Source organism: Puma concolor, chromosome C2 (genome assembly GCF_028749965.1).
Source record: "Puma concolor isolate L17-30 chromosome C2, mPumCon1.1.hap2, whole genome shotgun sequence".
Lineage (NCBI taxonomy): Eukaryota > Metazoa > Chordata > Mammalia > Carnivora > Felidae > Puma > Puma concolor.
Window position 1 is genome coordinate 47,914,517 of NC_141675.1, and position 19,652 is coordinate 47,934,168.

The following is a 19,652-nucleotide window of genomic DNA, read 5'->3' on the forward strand; positions in this document are numbered from 1 at the left end:
GGGGTTGTATCATGTTAAAATATAAGGTATTCTCATGTTTCCCTATCTGTAACACAGAATTTGCTGTCTAAAATTCTAACATTAGTAACATTTGATAGGCAATCTGGTTCTTAGTAGACATAAGAATGAGTAAATTAAATGAGTATACGCATGAGAGTACATTTGTCAACTAGTAAGGATGTGATATCTCTTCACGTGTCTTTGTTTAGATGTTATTATACAGAGGATTTATCTTCTGTTTTGTTTTGATTCTTTGAATAGTTTTGTATTAATTATGTTGTTTTCAATTTACAAATTACACCGTCTTAGTTCTTTTGAGATCTGAATTTAAAAATGCATGTCAAAAGTATGACAGCAAATTTATACTCAGCCTAACACCAGCTAATTTCAAAGCATGGCATTTCTATTCTAGAGCCAGTGGAGTATTTTTGTTAACAAGAGGGATAAGAAGAAGCCAAAATTGATATGCTTTTTTTGATGAAATGTTCAAACATTCAAGCTTCAGTACACTCTGTTACACAGGGATGATGGGTTTTCAGGTCTTTTTTAAATTTAATTAGTTGAAAATGGAAAAGTTAATTACATATAATTATAACTTTGCTTGAGTATAGGACTTCCATAATACAGCAGATAAAAAATGGTTCTTTTACTAATAGGTGTGCTGATATAGTCTACGACATCCCAGGATGGGTTTTGTGGTAATGTTTTAGATGACTTTATCCTAGCTCTATAGACTTGTCAACCAACACATACAAGATATTTTGAACTTAAAATAAACAACTATATTTTCTTTCTGATTTGAGTCTTATTCTGTGACTATCTGTTGATAACCCCAAATCCTTTACATATCTTGGCTCCTATCTTTTACAAGCAACAATTTCATAGAAACCTTCAAGGGACAATGGGATTATGGACAGACTTTCTTACTACTGTGCATATGATCAAAAACAAATAAGCATCCTCAAAATAAGATTAGTGTTAGGCATATAGAAAGTTTGCTCCATAAATATACAGAACATTTCAAAAAGTTGCCAAAAAATTCACTAGTTAAGACAAATATTTTAAGTACAAAAGATATTTTCCAAACTCAAACAATGCAATCAGTAAATTCAATGGCTTTTTCCTTGATCTCCACACTTCCTAAACTTTGTTATACTTGACTTATTATCTACTATTCTTCTTCCTTGTTTTTTTTTTCCAATTCCCACATCATAGATATTCAACGACATAGCAATTTTGGATTCTTTTACTTCCTACTTCCTGCTTCCTTCTTTCCTTCACTGTCTCCCAAGTCCCTTAACTGTAGGCCATTCCCAAGACAGCTTCCCTGTCTGCACTCTCTCACATGATTTCTCTTAGTGAGACAAACTCTGTCTTGGAGCTATCTATGTGTTATTTCCAGATTTTCCTTTCTTTGATCAGGCCCCTATCACATCATCCAGTCCTTCACTACCTGGCTATTCAAGAATTACCTGAAATTTTAGCCAGTCTCAAGTGACATATGAGCAATCTATAGGAAATCTGGAGGGAGACTTCTAAAGAAAGTGAACAAAATTGGTGTTTTTGGAAGAATAGCAAATAGTTCCGTTTGTTGTAAGTGTGGTGAGAAAGGAGAATGGAAAGGCATAAGATTAGAGCAGTAATACAGGGCCACATTATTTGGCATCTGACGGGTTATATATTTTATGAAGCCTTTGGATTTTATTCAAAATACGATACCTTTGGAGGTTTGAGGTCATGGGAGCAGCAGATTCTGTTGACACTTTTAAATAATCACTTTGACTGCTGGGTAAAAAAAAAAATAGCAGGAAAAGCAAAGACAGGTATAGGGAGAACAGCTAAGTTGTATGCCATTGTACACTTCCAGGTAAAAGATTAGAAATGAATGCATAGTAAGAGTCAAGGCCAGCCCACGAATGCCTTCTTAAACCATAATATGGGGAACCTGGGTGGCTCAGTCTGTTGAGTGCCTGAGTCTTGATTTCAAGGTCATGATCTCAAGGTCATGAGATGGAGCCTCTCATCTGGGCTCCCCACTGGGCATGGAGGCTGCCTAAGATTCTATCTTTTCCTCACCTTCTGCCTCTCCCCCACTCGTGCACCTGTGTGCACTCTCTCTCTCTCTCTCTCAAAAAAAAGTGTGTATATATATATATATTTATATTATGTATATAATATATATTATATATAATGTATATACATATACTATATATATTACATATATAATATTATATATTATATATAATACAATGTATATAAATATGTATACATAATTATATACAATACACAATATATAATTATATATAGATATAATATATAATAATATTATAATATAGCATATATATATAATATATATGCTATATATATATAATACAGCATATATATGCTATATTATATAATATATTATATAATATAATATATAATATATATAATATATAATATATAATATATATTATATATTATAATTTATATATATTATATATTAATTATATATAATTATATATATTATAATATATATTATATATATATTACATAATATATAATGTATATATATTATATACATATTATACATATATATACATATATATTATATAATATATATTATATAATATTATGTAATATATAATATAATATATATATTATATGCTATATTATATATATGCTATATAATATATATGCTATATATAATATATATGCTATATATATAATAATATATAATATAGCATATATTATATATTATATATTATATATTATATAATATATATACAATATATAATATATAATATATATCAATATAATATTATATATTATATAATATATATTATATAATATATAATAATAATATAATACATATTATATAATATATAATATTATATTATATAACATATTATATTAATATATAATAATATTACAATAATATATAATATTATATTATATAATATATAAGTATATATTATATTATATAATATTATATTATATATTATATATGTTCTATAATATATATTACATATGTTCTATAATATATAATATATTATATATTATATATAATATTATTATATAATATAAATATATATTAAATATATAATAATATAATATTATATGATAATATTATATAATATACAATATATAATATAATACAATATATAATATATTATATGAAATAATATTAATATATATAGTATATTTATGGAGCTATTTAACTTACAGTGAAAAATAAAGAAGCACTATTTCTATAATGGTAATGAAGTATGAAATAAAACAGAAAATAATACCACTTAATATGGTTTATTATTAAAAGCTGGCTTTATTAAGAGATTTGGAATTAGGTAGAGATTTATAAAATGATTGTTGGGAACTTCTGAATACTTTCAAGAGCTTGAGAGGGCAAAGGAATAGTTCTTAGTCATCTTTACTCTTACTTTAAAACTCATGACTTTCCCCTGTAAGAGTGTGGGGTTTACTGTCCATGATGAACATAGCCTTTGATATTACAAAGGGAAGGGGAGAATCTGAGAGAGAAAAACATGGTAAGAGGTTTTTTCCTGAGGTAAAAGAGAAAGAGCTGGAATAAAGCTGAGAGAGGAATACAATTAAAGAGGATGTTGTGTACATAGCAAACACCAGCTAAAGTGGAGTTAACTGAGCTATGAAAGGTGGGAGATAGGAAAGAGGGAGACCACAAAATGTGCCTGGCCCACCTAAGTGGGAAGAAAGAATCAGTGTGAAAACAAAACAGAACAAAACAACAACTTTTCAAATGACTGGATGATGAACATCTCACAGTTTGGGGAATGAGAGGTGGGGGACCCATCCAATAAAATATATAAATGGTAAGTTTAGAAGATAGGGTTGTTAATGTAGAAAAACCTTATGCTGTGAATTATCAAGAGATTGCCCTTGGAGCTAATAAAGATTAAAAGATCCTTCCTGAAATTTAGGGGACAAAAATTATAAATGTGTTTACTTAAACTTCTTTCAATGGTGTCAAGGAATTTCCCACTCTAGAATATATTGAGATATTAACTACATCTATTCAGGCAAGTGATAGTTTTCTGAGATCTATTGGCAAAACACTGTCATGCTTTAATTTGTGAGCACTGTTTACTCTTATGAAATAGGATATTAGGGGGTATATAATTCTCAGTTATGTGTTCTTATAGAAGTAGTCTCCTTTATTATTTGATAATATATTCCAAAGTTTATATCTGCTTATATGTGTGTGTATGAGCAGAAGGATCATGCCACGTTCTTTCTGGACAATGGTATCATAATTTCAACACGCCTCTATTAATGATTTCACTGGAGTTGCACTTCAGGACTCTACATGTAAAACTGATCATGAGAATTGAACTCGAACCTATTGATATAAGGCCACACTCTATGAAATATCACATGTATTTTAAATGTCACTAATTCATACTCCCTTCAATCTAATTCATTATAAAACAGACAAAAAGATAAGTCCATGATAAAAGAAAAATACATGCATTAGCATTTACAACAGTAAGAAAATCGATAAGGTTTTTAAATAATATACCAAAAAAATCTCTTATATTTTTATCTTCCCTGGCCAGGGAAATTGTGTTAACAGCATGCTAGCAAGAATCATCCTAATTTTTGCAAACACAATTTTTACTGCAGTGTAGGCAGGGCCTTAAATACATTTCTCACTACTGCATCTATTTTTAATTTCTAATTCAACATGGAATTCTTAATTCACTGTCTCTAAATTGCAGGCTATTTACAAAGGCTTAGGTGAAACACTATGCTTTTACTGGGTATTTTATTTTTAACTTTTCTCTTCCCTAGGAATAACACAAAATGGACCTCTTTTGGAAATGTGATAAGGATATAGCTGGTGCATTTTTCTTCTGCAATATTCAAAATAGATTTCCTGCATCAGCAATGACAGTGTTCTCTCAACCAAGCAAGTATCAGCCAAAGTACACTCTGAACATAACGCACGCAGGGTTAATCAACCTCAATATATAAAGGGTAAGCTATGTGAAGTGATTTCAAAACAGCAAAAAATTCTTAATAGTGTTTAGATTTTTTGAAAAATGTTGGTCTCTCTCTGTCTCTGTCTGGAAAGTTTGCATGTCTGGGTTTTAGATTTCTTGTTGTTGTTAAAAAGAAATGCACAACCAGTTGGTAATGTGCAGTGTGGCTCTACTTTTACTCATCATGACCTTGAACAACAAGATTCTACCTACTTACAAGGTCCAAGTATCACCCACGGGACAAGGGTAAAGTTTCTTGTACACCATACAAAATGTGCATTTTCATTTCTCCCCACAGACAAGTATGAACTTTGAATAGTTTCCATTGCTCTCCCTGTAACCTCAGAATGACAAGGAAGCAGCATCCTACAAGGAGATGTTACAGTAAATGTTTCTTCAGAAGCTTTATAGTGATCTCTTCCAATAATATAAGCCATGAAACAACAAATACATTATTTATGAGGTGTTAATATTTATTGTATCTTAAAAAGTCACCACAGAAACCCAATCTTTGGTGATTATAGCAAGAATAGTTATTACCTGGGGGTGAAGGTGGCTAGTTGTTGACAGGAAAGGAGCTGAGGGAGCTTCTTATTATCTTCAGAGTGGTAGTTGCATAGGTGGAATCCTATGTACAATTCATCTAGCTACACAGGTAGGGCCAGTGCCCTTTATATATATATATATATATATATATATATATATATATATATATACTTGCTTGGTGTGGAGAACACTGTCACTAATGATGCAGGAAATCTATTTTGAATATTGCAGAAGAAAAATGCACCAGCTATATCCTTATCACATTTCCAAAAGAGGTCCATTTTGTGTTATTCCCAGGGATGAGAAAAGTTAAAAATAAAATACTCAGTAACAGCTTAGTGTTTTGCCTAAGCCTTTGTGTGTGTGTGTGTGTGTGTGTGCACACGTGTGAGTCATGATGTATCATGGCCAAAATTTAACAAAAAAACTTTAGGCTTTGATGAAAATCAGACACAAGTGTATTACAGGGACATATTATTCTGACTCAATAGTCAGTTCTTAGTACCAATAAATAATATTTGACGGAAAGTCTATGTTATGTTTGGATAGAAATTTATTAACCAATAGTAAAGTAATATCTGTTAAAGTGAAATCAATTTTCTTTTTTTGTTCAACTCTCATTTGGGGACAAATTAGATATTTATTCTGTACAGTATCATAGCCTGCATTTCTTAGCCTCTTCTACCCACCTTTTTGTTGTCCACACTCACTCTTCAGCAACAGAAAAGCTATTCTCTTTTCTCAGTAAGGGCGGTCATTTGCCCTTTCTTTAAAAAGGACAAAGCTGAAGCTGAACCACAGAGCAAAACCTTCAGGACTCTAACTCTGCTTTCTGAGCTAGGAGTATTAGGAGAATCTAGGCTGTGTGTAAATCAAAAGGTTTAGGGCTTAGAGCCCAATGAGTTGTTGTTTTCTTTTTGCTTTTCTGTTTATTTTTTTTAATATAGAAAGTAAATTAGGCATAAGCTAGGAAAAAAGTTATCACCTGTGGGAAATTTTTTGAAATGTCTGAGAAAAAAAATCATCATAAATCCCCTTTAGGTATTTCTGGTTGTTTAAAACAATTCTCATCACCTCTTATTTTTATTCATAGGCCTTGTTCCTTTTTTTCCACATGGATTTGGGGAATTTACAGTTTCAGAAATGTGTTGAGCATATTTTATGAATTGAGTGATCTTCTAACCCAAAACAAAGTGAATCCTGCCATGCCAATGTCAACAATCTTCTCTAAAAGATTTTAGAATCTTGTTCACAGAGACAATAAGGCCTTTTAAAAAACGAATAGCAAAAAACAAAAACAGGAGATTTTTTAAATTTGTGATTTCTAGGGAGAGGATAATGCTCCAAAGTTTTATAAAATGAAGGGATGGGAGAGGGGCAAGCCCTGAGAGAAAAAGCCCATGCTACATTTCAATTATTGTCTATACCTTAACACATTTAATTTTGCCTCTAAAAATTCTGAGGGAAGATGACATTCCCTTTATCACCTCTATCAAGAAGAGTAAAAAGAGGTAATTTTTGTTCAGAAACCTCTGAATGAATTTAGTTACAGAAATTACTTTTAATCTCATCACTGTTATGGTCCTATTTGTTACAATTACCATTGGTGAGTTTTTATAGTTAGGTAACTGGTCATCCTCAAGGCCACCTCAGAAAAAATTGGTAACAATAAAATAAAGGCAAACCTCAAAGTATAAGAGACTTTTATTTTATTTATTTATTTTTAAAAATTTTTTTTTCAACGTTTATTTATTTTTGGGACAGAGAGAGACAGAGCATGAACGGGGGAGGGGCAGAGAGAGAGGGAGACACAGAATCGGAAACAGGCTCCAGGCTCTGAGCCATCAGCCCAGAGCCTGACGCGGGGCTCGAACTCATGGACTGCGAGATCGTGACCTGGCTGAAGTCGGAAGCTTAACCGACTGCGCCACCCAGGCGCCCCAACGAAGTATAAGAGACCTTTAAAAACTGAGAACAAACTGAGGGCTGATGGGGGGTGGGGGGGAGGGAAGGGTGGGTGATGGGTATTGAAGAGGGCATCTTTTGGGATGAGCACTGGGTGTTGTATGGAAACCAATTTGACAATAAATTTCATATATTTTTTAAAAAAAAGGCAAACCTAAAGGCATCTGGGCCCATAATGATTTATAGTAGTTTACATACACACGTACACACACACACACACACACACACACACACACAACTACACTTGAAATGAATATTTCAACCTGCCCTTTTAACTTCCTCAGTCCTAAAATTACGGCTGAAAAATAATCTCTAAGATGAGTTAAATGGTTGAGGTAAGCATGTTTGAATATTCTGACCTATTTCTCTGTAACCTCCAAAACTCAGCTGCTTAAAACAACAGTAAAAAGTTGTTATCTCATATAGAGTCAGGAATTCAGGAATTGCTTAACTGGATGGTTCTGGCTCAGTGTTTGTCATAAGGTTGTAATAAAATGTTGGCTGAGGCTGTGGTCATCTGAAGGTTTGCCTGTACCTACAGTATCCTTCTCAAAGATGGCTGCTGGCAAATTAAAGGCTTATGGTTGGTGGGAAGCCTTAGTGCCTCCCCATATGGACCTCCGCAGAGAGTGGATGAAGCTTCTTCCTGACATGACTGCTGGCTTCCCTCTGAGCAAGTAAACCAATAGGAAGCAAAGCGGAAACTGCAATTGCTTTCATGATCTAATGTCGAAAGTTAAAGCCCACGATCTGAAGGCCCTGAAACAAGTTATCTGCCCCCTCCCTCCCATACCTAGCAAACAATGGTAGAACAAAGAACACTCCCCTTGGAAAAGGGGGAAAACTGGAGGCACAAAAGGGATAACTGGTCCATTATAGTTCTGAAAAGAGGCCAATATTGGAACTGGAAATTTCCATATACATTGAATTTGAAATTTCCATATACATTGAACACTCCATTATTTCTGCAATATCCTATTGGTTACAGAGGTTCGACCTGTTTGGTGTGGGATGTTGGCCACTACCTCGGCAAATGGCAAAGCATAGAAAACTCTTATGAAAGCTTACCATTTTCAGTTGCTTATGTTTTATGTTAAGAGACTTATAGATTGTAACTAAGTAAACTAGTGTGGCTTGTGTGCTACAGCATCTGTTAATGATACCTACGCAGTAGTTTTAGAATACCAAAAGGAAGGATAACCAATGCTTAATTAATAGAATATATCCCTTGTCCTATATGTGTAATTTACCAAACATGGGCACTGCTAGCTTTCTGTCTATTGGCTGAACAGCTTCTTGAGAGAAGTTCCTTTATCATGCTTATTAGCCACCGGGAAGAAAAAGCTCACAGCTATGACAATATGGCAAGCTGGTTAAGAGCATTGCTTTTGGCAGCAAAAACTTGGAATCACGGACCTACCAGTTACTAATCATGTACCTCACTAATGGGGAAATGGAAAAGATGAAATGAAATAATGTATGTAAAGCACTTAGCACACTGGCTGGTCCAGAGTAAGCCCTAATTATTATTTTTATTACATAAAATTATGGAGGGACACCTGGATGGCTCAGTCGGTTGAGCATTGAACTTCAGCTCAGGTCATGATCTCATGGTTCGTGAGTTCCAGCCACACATCCGGCTTGCTGCTGTCAGCCTGTCAGAACAGAGCCTGCTTTGGATCCTCTGTCCCCCTCTCTCTGCCCTCCCCTGCTTGCTCTCTCTCAAAAACAAGTAAATATTAAAGTAAAATAAAAAATAATGGAAATTATCTGTGTATTTCACTACTCTTTGGGTCAAAGTTTTCCATTTGCAGAATTAGGGGGCTGGACTCAATTTCTCAGGTTCCTTACAGCCTTACCAGCCTACGGTTTTTCCAGCTGAGTTACCTACCACAGCTTTTTTTTTTTTTTTTTTTCATAATAATCACTTGCATTTACACAGCACTTTTAACTTCAAAATCTTTTGGTATCTCTTATCTCTCTTGGTTTTCATCATCACCCTGTGAGGCAGTGGGCAGGGTAGGCACTATTATCCTCATTTGACTGATAAAATGAGATACTGAGGGATTTTAACTTGCCCGAGTTAGTTAGTTGCAAAGTCAAAACTACAGGAATCTGGCTCAGATTCTTTTCTCTAGGCAACATGGCCTGTCTTAGTGTTTAATGTACTTTACTTCAGCCCAGGAAACATGAAAAGCAGTTAAAGAAATGCCCAGAAAAGACCACAGACTTTGAGTATAAATAATATGGGTAGTTTTAATCAAACCCAATGGGAGATAGGATGTGTATTATATCTCATTTGTCCACACCAATCTGAAAAGATCAATTTACTATGCACCTTGACTCCCTCACAACACACCATGATGTTGTAATATGTATTGATACGATGCTGTCATTTCCAAGAGCTGTGTGTAACTTTTTAACCACAGGATATGAGTAATTACTCAGTTCATCAGCTTTCTTCCTTTGCTGTTGATTGTTTCCAGTTTCAGCCAGGGTTTTTACATTAAATGGATTAGCTTCTTGACTATTATAATCAGTTGCCCTATTTGAAAATCAATGGCTAGAAAACATGTCCAGAGGAATTAAAGGGCATGTAGTTGGTGAGCCTAAAATGGATAATTAAGGAGTGGTATAGAGTGACGCTGGAAGTGGATAAAGAAAAGGAGCTGGAGGAAACATTTTCAGCAGCCTGTCTTCTGCCATGTTCCTTCCCTGAAGTGCGACTCACGCTAATTTACCAGGGCATTGAGCCAAAATGTTGGTCAAATATTGACTTTTTGTTAGCAAGACTATCTGGTCACACCCTAGTTCAGAGTAACAAACCACCAGCACGGTAGGTGAAGCTCCATTACTCTGTATTTAGTCAAAGAACTTACTATCTTCTTACTTCCTGAACCAGAATACCATTTCTATTTTCACAGTATTTATTTGGTATGGTCTTCAATCATTGAATTCCTGTGAATGAGACAGCTTTCTTTCTAATCTTAGAAATACAGTAGACAAGATTCCAGCTGAAATTAGCCACTAGTTAGGAGATGGTGTGCTCAATTCCAAAAGAGAATCTAAAAAATTTGAATCAAAAAAGCCTCACCAAGTCACTTCAACCTTCTGAGTGTTGAGCTTCAGTCTCTGTGGAACTTTCTAAAACTTATAGTTATGTTATAAATATATATGCTTATGTAATATACAAATATATTTCTTTTGTAGATAAAATATTTATCATATCAATGTACTGTTTATTATATAAATCTCATGTATAGATCATACACAAGTAGAATATTCATGTGTTTGTATAAAAACAATAAGATCACCCAGCCAACATAGCATTCTTTCAAGGGTTCAGTGTCAAGAAATGATGTGCTGTTGAACGATGGAAAATTTTTTTAACAAGTTATTGAAATGTCTGGGCTAAAAATTTAGTTTAGGTCATAAACTTCCTTTAAAACATTTATATAAAGTTAAATGCCTGTTTATAAGGAGCTCTTGATTCGATTTTATTTTCCCACTGGGAAGTTTGGGTGGAAACAACTCTAACAAGCTCGCCTGTTCTTAAAGTCTTAAAATGAATACTTCCTCAGGCCCAACTGAAATATAGTCAATTTATTTTGAAGACCTCTAGATTTTTTGTTTTCTGAAGAAAAGTTTGGACTCTTTCGACACATGCAAAAAAATGTTTTGTTAAAAAAGCTTTGGGAATGACAAGGTTTGCTCTCCTCTTGTTAGACCATGGGTGTCAGTCCAGGATTTCACAATCTTCTTATGACCTAGCTCTCTATTAGTACCTTCAATGGGAGTATGTGTAAATGGGGGCACAGTGTATTCTGCCTCTTTGATAAGGAACAGCTGTGTACCTCAAAATGAGTACCCACCAAATTTTTTGGAGGCTTCCCCCAAACCTCAATTACAAGGAAGTTACAAGAAGCCAAGTTTCTAGTTCCGCACCTGGGGTCTTTGCCTTGCCTGTAAGCTTCTTGCGGTTGTGACTTACATTGCTTTGACTTCCTTTTTAGCAGTTCCCATTGCACAGTCCTGGGGGGCACCAAACTGTAGCTAATAAATGCTTGAAAAATTCATTTGGTTCCCTAGACTGATAAGGGAAGGAGCCAAGAGAGACCTCCAGGCCCAATCACAGTCCAGAAATAGAGCCTCAGGGCTGGACCAGCCTGTGTTTGTCCTGTGACATCACTGGTGAATTTTAGCAGACATAAAGCTGTAACATAGTTAAAACGGAGCAAACCATTTTATTTCAGTTGTACCCGAGCTCTAGCTTTCCTGTGATTGCAAGCAGCACTGAAAAGTTCTTTACTATTTTTTCTGTCTCACATATAATTTCCTGAGATTGCATGATAACAGAGACATCTGCATTATTACAATTTAACAAAGTTATTGAAATGTGCTAGAAAGAATATTTTATAACTTTTGTTTCTTTTTTACATGTAAGATGCAAGTTATAAAATATAAATTATTTTCTTTTTGCTCAGTTTTTATTAGCTTCTCATATATTTTTCAGCATTATTTTTTCCCAAAAGAGAATAGCAAAGAAGACAGTTTAAATGACAAGTATCTGTTTTTCACAGTTGTGGCATATGGCCTTCTCTAGAGGCTATGAAATTTGAGAGAATTATTCTCCCAAATCCCTTTCACCTCCTTACACATAAATGACTGCCTAGACCACGTATGGCTGAGTGTTTTCCATTTCCTGGGCATGTCAGCATATCATTCAGAAATGAATTTCCCTTTCAGCCAGTCAGCAAATGTGTAAGGAGTATCTATACATAAACTATTTCCTAGGAAGTAAATGACTAGAACACTTTTCTCTTGACATCTTCTTAAAAATGTTACAGGTCTGTATTGGCCAACAAAATGAATGAAATTGGGGCGATTTTATGAGACACAGACGGAAGAGGTCTAAAATATTGTCATTGCTAATAAAGAAGCATGTCTGGCAATGAACAAAACATGTCAGCAGGAGAGAGTGTAATTTTGCATTGATTTTACCACATTGAATAAATTAAAATATAGGGATGTTTAAGCAGAAGGACCTTGGGTAATTTCCACTCTCTTTCTGTTTAGGTTTGGTCTACTGGGATTTGGAGTAAATGTAAATCTGTACTTTTATTTATTTTTAAGTTTATTTATTTATTTTGAGAGAGGCAGAGAGTGTGAGCAGGGGAGGAAGAGAGAGAGGGAGAGGGAGAGGGAGAGGGAGAGAGAGAGAGAGAGAGAGAGAGAGAGAGAATCCATAGCAGGCTCCCAGCTGGTCAGTGCACAGAATGCAACAGGGACAGGCTGGAACTCACAAACCAGTGAGATCATGACCTGAGCCAAAATCAAGAGTTGGACGCCTGACTGAGCCACCCAGATGCCTCTAATTCTGAACTTTAAATTATTTTTTGAGGCCTCTTATTGGAGGCTTCTTATTTTATTTTTGTTTTGTTTTGTTTTGTTTTGTTGTAGGAGGTTTTGTATTATTTTTTGGCATTAGATATATGCTTAAAATATATTTCTTCATTAACTCCATAAATGAAATAATTGCAGAAAATTGATCAGAAAAAATTTTAGAAAAGAAAATATTGAATGAACTCACAGTCCTATAAAAGATACTACTTTCAAAATTCCCTTAAAACTGACATCTGGTAACCATTGTATTTTAAACATATTTGAAATGAAGTCCATCCTTACATGTTTCCAGAGGCTTTTCTTTATATTCCTTTTAATGGGCAATACCAACCTACCAACTGTTGTACAATAAGTGTTTTGGAACATATTTAGTGTCTTTAGCAATATTACTTTACAAGGGAAAAAGGTGAATTTAGAGAATTGCATTTTTAACACCAATTTAATTAGCTTCATCCTTTTTGCCCCCTTGTAAGATTAGAAGACACAGCATTCCATATAGTCTACTTCCCCTTCCGATTCTGCCCAAATCCTCAGCTGGAGGATTTCTACCTGTAACATTTAAGATAGGAAAACTAATAGGACAATAGAGCCCTCAGGTTGGTGGGGCCATTATGAGTCCAGGAAATATACTTATCCTGGTAACACCACATCTATGAAGGTTGTACATGAAGTAAGAAGCAGAGTCAGAAAAATCTGCTCATGAAGCCATTCAGACTCAACAGAGGCATATCTACTAGGAAAGTAACTTATTAGTTTAGAATAGGGGCTAAAATGTTGGGTGTGCAATTAAAAAAAAAAGATCTCTGAACAGAGCTTGGTAGACTGACTCTCTTTTCTACTTCTGGATATTGGGGACCCTCAGAGACCATTTCTCCATCTTAGAAATTGCCTGGGACATGCTACCAAATTATGGGTCTCAGGCTGTTTTTCCAAGATTCTAGGGTGTATACTTCCCCCCTGTTATTGGTGTCATTATTATACCAATCATTGCTCTGTCAGACGACAGTCACAATGGGTTAGGATTCTGTTTCATAGCTCATTTTACATTGATTATATTCCTGTACATTTTTTATTGTGATATAGCTTTTTTATGGCAAAGCCCCTGGTCTTAAATGTAAAGTGTGGTGGGTTTTACATAGGTATATACACATGTAACTATCACCCCCAGATCAAGATACAGGACACATCCAGCACTCAGAAAATTTCCTTGAGCCCCTCTCAGGCAATCCTATCCCCAAACATGAACTTCTAGCCTGAACTCTATTCCCATAGTTGAGATGATCATATTTTAGTTGGTTTGTCTTGATCTCATCTACAAAAGTGTTTTAGTCTCATTTAAATACCAATTTTATTGAATAAGAAATTAATTTCAGGAAATTTTCCTGTAAAAGATAACCCTGACCAGACTATGTGGAGTCTATCTAAGTAGAAAAAATTAATATGTTTAAAAACTGCCTTTACAACTTTTTAATGCTGTATCTCTCCCTGGTTTTAATGCTCACTGACCTGCTTGCCCACCCCCTTACCTTGTAGCTATAATAAAATCTGAGGAGGGAAGAATTGGGCTGGTGGGTACATCTAGAGAGAGATAAAAATCAAGAACAGTTGAGAGAAATGAGGGAGAGAAACCTGTTTAGGAAAGTAATTGGTGATAATATGGATTAGGGAGGCAGAGGAGTTGAAGATCTATTGGAGAGACAAATTAGTAAAAAGGGAACTATTGTGGGCAGAATTTAATGATTCAAGGATCCATAGAGCACACCAGTCCCAGTGAGCCAGCCAGTTCATATATTGATCAATATCTGCTTAATAAATTTTTGTTGACCGCATCATAGGATTGCTTAAGCGCTATAGTATTGTGTTGATTTAGCATCTTGTCTTCTCAGAACTGTCTTCCATGTGTGTTGTCTAAGCAAGCTTTGCCTTTCAATCTGAAACATACTAGAAACTGTTCTCTGGCTAACCTGCTAGCTAAAGCAGGACTGGTTAATGTCGATTGGTCTACTATGGACAAAGATATCCTAATAAGGAAACTTTAGGGCCCCCTTCTTGTAAGCTAATAGAAAAATACAATGACCCATTTCAAAATAATGGTTTAAGTGGTTTTCATATTGAATATATATGGATTAGAGTATTCCAGCTATCAGGGCACCTGGGTGGCTCCGCTGCTTAAGCGTCTGACTCTTGATTTCAGCTCAGATCATGATCTCACGGTTTGTGAGATTAAGCCCTGCATCAGGCTTTGTGCTGACTGCACAGAGCCTGCTTGGGATTCTCTCTCCTTCTCTCGCTGTCCCTCCCCCAATCACACACATGTGCACGCTCTCTCTCTCTCTCTTTCAAAATAAATAAACATTTAAAAAAATAGAGTATTTCAGCAGACTATTAGCATATTGTATAAACAGTTAAGGGAAAATATTTTGTAAATAAAAGCACAAAGTATTTTTTGTTTCTCCTTTGGACTGCTTCTTCTTTATAATGATAACATTTCTTCTAAATTCTACTTTTTCAGTAGAAAACTTGCCCCTATTAAAACAAAATTAAAGCAGACTTGATTCTTTGTAATTGTTTTACACAGAACTCTCTAACTTCCAAATTTATTCTTGGGATGGGCTAGAAATAGTGCAGGTCAAATTGATGCCATAAAGTAGATGCAATACCAAATCTAGATTTTTTAATAAATCATGAGTATCCCAAGCTAATGTAATGAAGTAAGGGTTTGCAAGTAAATCAATCTGATAGTTTCCTCTTCTTAAATTAAAGTTAGTTTCAATGAACATCTTAGTTAAATAGCTAGGTTGAACTTGGTCGAACAATAGGTGAAGTGAACATCTTCAAGAACAACTTGGAAGGAAAGAAAATGTCACAAAAACTTAACATGATCATTCAGAGCCTGTACATGTGTAGGAGAAGAAATTATTCTATTTCTTTGACTTAGTGATTAATGTTTACAAGCTCTATTGAACTACTTCTCTTCCAATGCTTGCCTCTGTAATTACTGCCCAGCCTGTAAATACCTGATGTTTATGAAAAGCACCCCCTCCCCATTTGCCATGGGATGAATCTGACTGTAGTAGTCTAACTTTCGTCAATATCAGGAAGGGATTCTCTTGTATGATCACAGAACTAACGAAAAAGTGGCGAGATCTGATATCTCATAGGTGGCAAGGAGATGGAGGTCAAAGTCCTAGGCAAAAGAGAAAGCACAGAAGGTACTAAAGGAGAGAGAGGAAATGTAGATAAGCTAACTCTTCGTCAGAGAAAAATCTTTAAGGGACATATCCTGATGCAAAAAGGAAGTGATTAGAGAAAGTCGGGGTTAGACACATTTAGAAAGAACCTCAGAGGTCCTGAAATCTAACCCCAATAGTCAGTGGGTGTGGGCACATGAGCAGATTATGTCATAACAAATAAGAACAACTGTAAAGGTCTTCCTGCCTTTCCTGAGCCAGTACCTATTTTGGGGTCACTTTTAGAGCTCTCTTGAGATCCCCTGAGGCAATAGCTTTTCCTTCATAAGTTCTACATTCAGGCCAAAATATTTCCCTCCTTCCTCTGTTGACACAGGGGCAAGTGAGGGAAGGGATACACATAATTTGGGATAACCTTCTGGTACCATGTCATTCATAACTTACTAGAATGTTGCCCCAAGGATACAGTGTATGAAGCTCGTTAAAGGAAATTCTTGCAAAGAGCTCAGGTGAAACTGCCCTGCCCACTCCCTGTGACACACAGTGTGGTGTGTGACAGAAACCCAGGATGGTTAGGGAAACCATGACCAAGCCTTACCAAGGCGGAAGCCAGCAGGGAGGAAAACCCCAACGTGTTCCATCAGGTCAGCAGTCAGTTTGGCTATAAACAAGTAAGATTGCAATGTTGTGAGGTAATCCTGGTCTGACTCACTTCTATCAGAACCTCACAGGCCGTTTTCATTAATCTCCCATTGAGCAAATAAAATAGTTTCACAATAATGCCATATTTAAATGTTACGTCTCTGCTCATCTAATCCTCTTCTTATCCTTTCCTTTATTTACTTTCCTTGAAATGGATCCAGTTATAATACAAAGTGACAGAAAAGAAAACAAGGGAGGAAACTGTGTAGTCTTCCTCTGTTGACGTCCACCCATCCCTCTACCTGAGACCACTTTCCTTTTTTTTTTATTTTTTTTTTAATGTTTATTTATTTTTGAGAGAGAGAGCAACAGAGCATGAGCAGGGGAGGGGAAGAGAGAGAGGGAGACACAGAATCTGAAGCAGGTTCCAGGCTGTGAGCTGCCAGCACAGAGCCTGACGCGGGGCCAGAACCCACGAACCGCGAGAGTGTGACCTGAGCTGAAGTGGGACGCTCAACTGATTGAGCCACCACGCGCCCCTCCCCGAGACCACTTTCCACAGGAGCAGTTACTTGGGGCAATCAGATAAGAGAGAATAGTTAAAGCACCTTAAAGCTGAAGCAACCTTCAAAATCACTGTATTCGGTTCACTACATTTCTAGACGAGAAACATCAAGGTCCCAAAGAGGAAGAGTAACTTGCCTAAATGACACAGGGAGTTAGTGGAAGATCCTGAATTAGAATTCCAGTCTTTTGATTCCTAATCTCAGACTCAAAGTTTTTAACGCTGAAAGAGGACTCAAAACTTATGGGGCACAAGACTTCTCAAATTCTACTTATATTTTGTTCCAAGAAAGTCTTTACTGAGAGTGTAAACTAGCAACATTGGTAATGCTTTCAAACTGAAAAGGAAGAACCCGAGTTCCATCCTTGCTCCCAAAGCTTCTCCTTTTGGAGGAGGCCATGGGAAGAACACTTTTCCAAAATGACTTGAAAACCACTAATGTTTCCTGATGCTTTTATTTTACTAAAGGAGAACTGTGAGATCTAGTAAGGCTGAGTGATACGCTCACTCTCCAGGATATTCAAGTGGAAAAGTCAGAGCCCAGAGAGACAGCCCCTCAGGTTTTAAACAATTTAAGAATTCAGAATTAAAGTTGAGTTTTGAATTTATCTCCTTGAGGCCAAAGAAAAAGGGGAAACATGATTCACACTGTCCATAAGGAGAAAAGGTACCAATTGCTCAAGAAGTTACCGTGTACAATGTCACCAACCCTCCTCTCCTCCCTAAAATCAAACCCAGACTTCTCAGTACTGTACATCTCACAAGTTGTACACTCAGCTGAAGTGTGAACATCTGAAGTGAGGGTACAGGCAATCACCCTACCCCTGAGTGTACATATATGTCTTTCTTATGCATTTTAGCTTATAAAATTCTAAGGCCATGAAATATGTGTAAACAAATCAAAGATTTTTCTCAGTTACCCATCATTCAAAAATGACTGGCCAGATTGCTTTTATGAAACTTGGAGAGTATATGTGGGATGGTCTGGTTTCTATTATATGCATACATGAAATTCACTTTAGGGGTCCTAAGAATTGTTCAAATTTATAGCCAGTCACCTTCTTGCAAAGGCTCTGGGTGAAGCTTCCCCCACTGCTTCCCCACTGAACACTAGAGATAGACATGCTCTTTGCATTAAAAAGGGGCTAGGCACAGACAAAACAACCCACGGTTTTATGAACATGCAGCAAAGCTCAACAGAAGCCGCAGGGATACATTTTATTAAACCATGGCCGGTGAGTCACCTAACAGCACCAGGTAGAGCAGCTAATATTCCATATGTTTAAGTGAATATAAATAAAAATAACCTAGGTAGATGCGGCTCTAGCCTTCCTTTAGCATGACCTGCTTCCCAACACAGCTCCACAACAGAGTACAACCCATTAGTCAGATTGCACAGGAACAGGATCAAGTCCATATTCATGCCATTATTTAAGTGAGAGTATAGTTTTCCTCTTCATGAACTTGCCTCCCAAAATAGTGACTCCCAACTATGATGCTGAGACACTATTTTGTGATCCTAAATAGCAATGTTTCCTTGGCATCAAGGTCACTGTACTCCCTAGACTCTATGAGTTTCATAAAGGGCAGGGCAGAGTGGAGCCTGAGTGTGGGTAATGGAAAGACATCTGAGCATAGTCTCATTAGCACATGGGACAGTATATTCCCCACTTAACGTTGGAAAAAAGGGCCTCTGGAAACTTAGGTCTATGCAGGAAATCTCTTGACTATTAATCCAGATTAAAAGACACATGTCTGTGCTACTGACTCTGGCTAATTTCTAAGGTTAAATTGCTAATGAGTAAGAACTCAAGACCTCTGACATTGCTAGGAAACAGATCAGCTCCAAATAATAGGGAAGGTGTGGGAGTCAGGCCTCTAAATGAGCAAAAAGAGTATACTCAGTGAAAGGCACTGCTAGCCGGGAAGGAATTTTCTTGGACATGGAAACTGAGAAGATCTCTATTCTCTGGGAGCTTGCATTTGATCCACAACTGAAACCACAGTGGAATCACCCACCTTCTATATGGTTCTAGCATGCATCATACTCTGGAAGCCTTCCAGAAATTAGAGAACTCAAAGTAAAATTTAATGTCCATAAATAGTGCTGTTCCTGTTCTATGAAGATACCTTTGTAAGGCGTTTAAAATATTATAAATGGCTTCTTTTGATTATAATAAGAAATGCCCCCCCCCATTCTGCCTCACCTATATAGAGCAATATGGAAATAAAATAAGGCGCTTTGTCCTAGAGGCTGTAGTCTCTTTGATTTATAGTCAACAAATATTTATTATACTTCTCTTAGTATACTTGCTTAGTGATCTGGGCATAATGGAGATA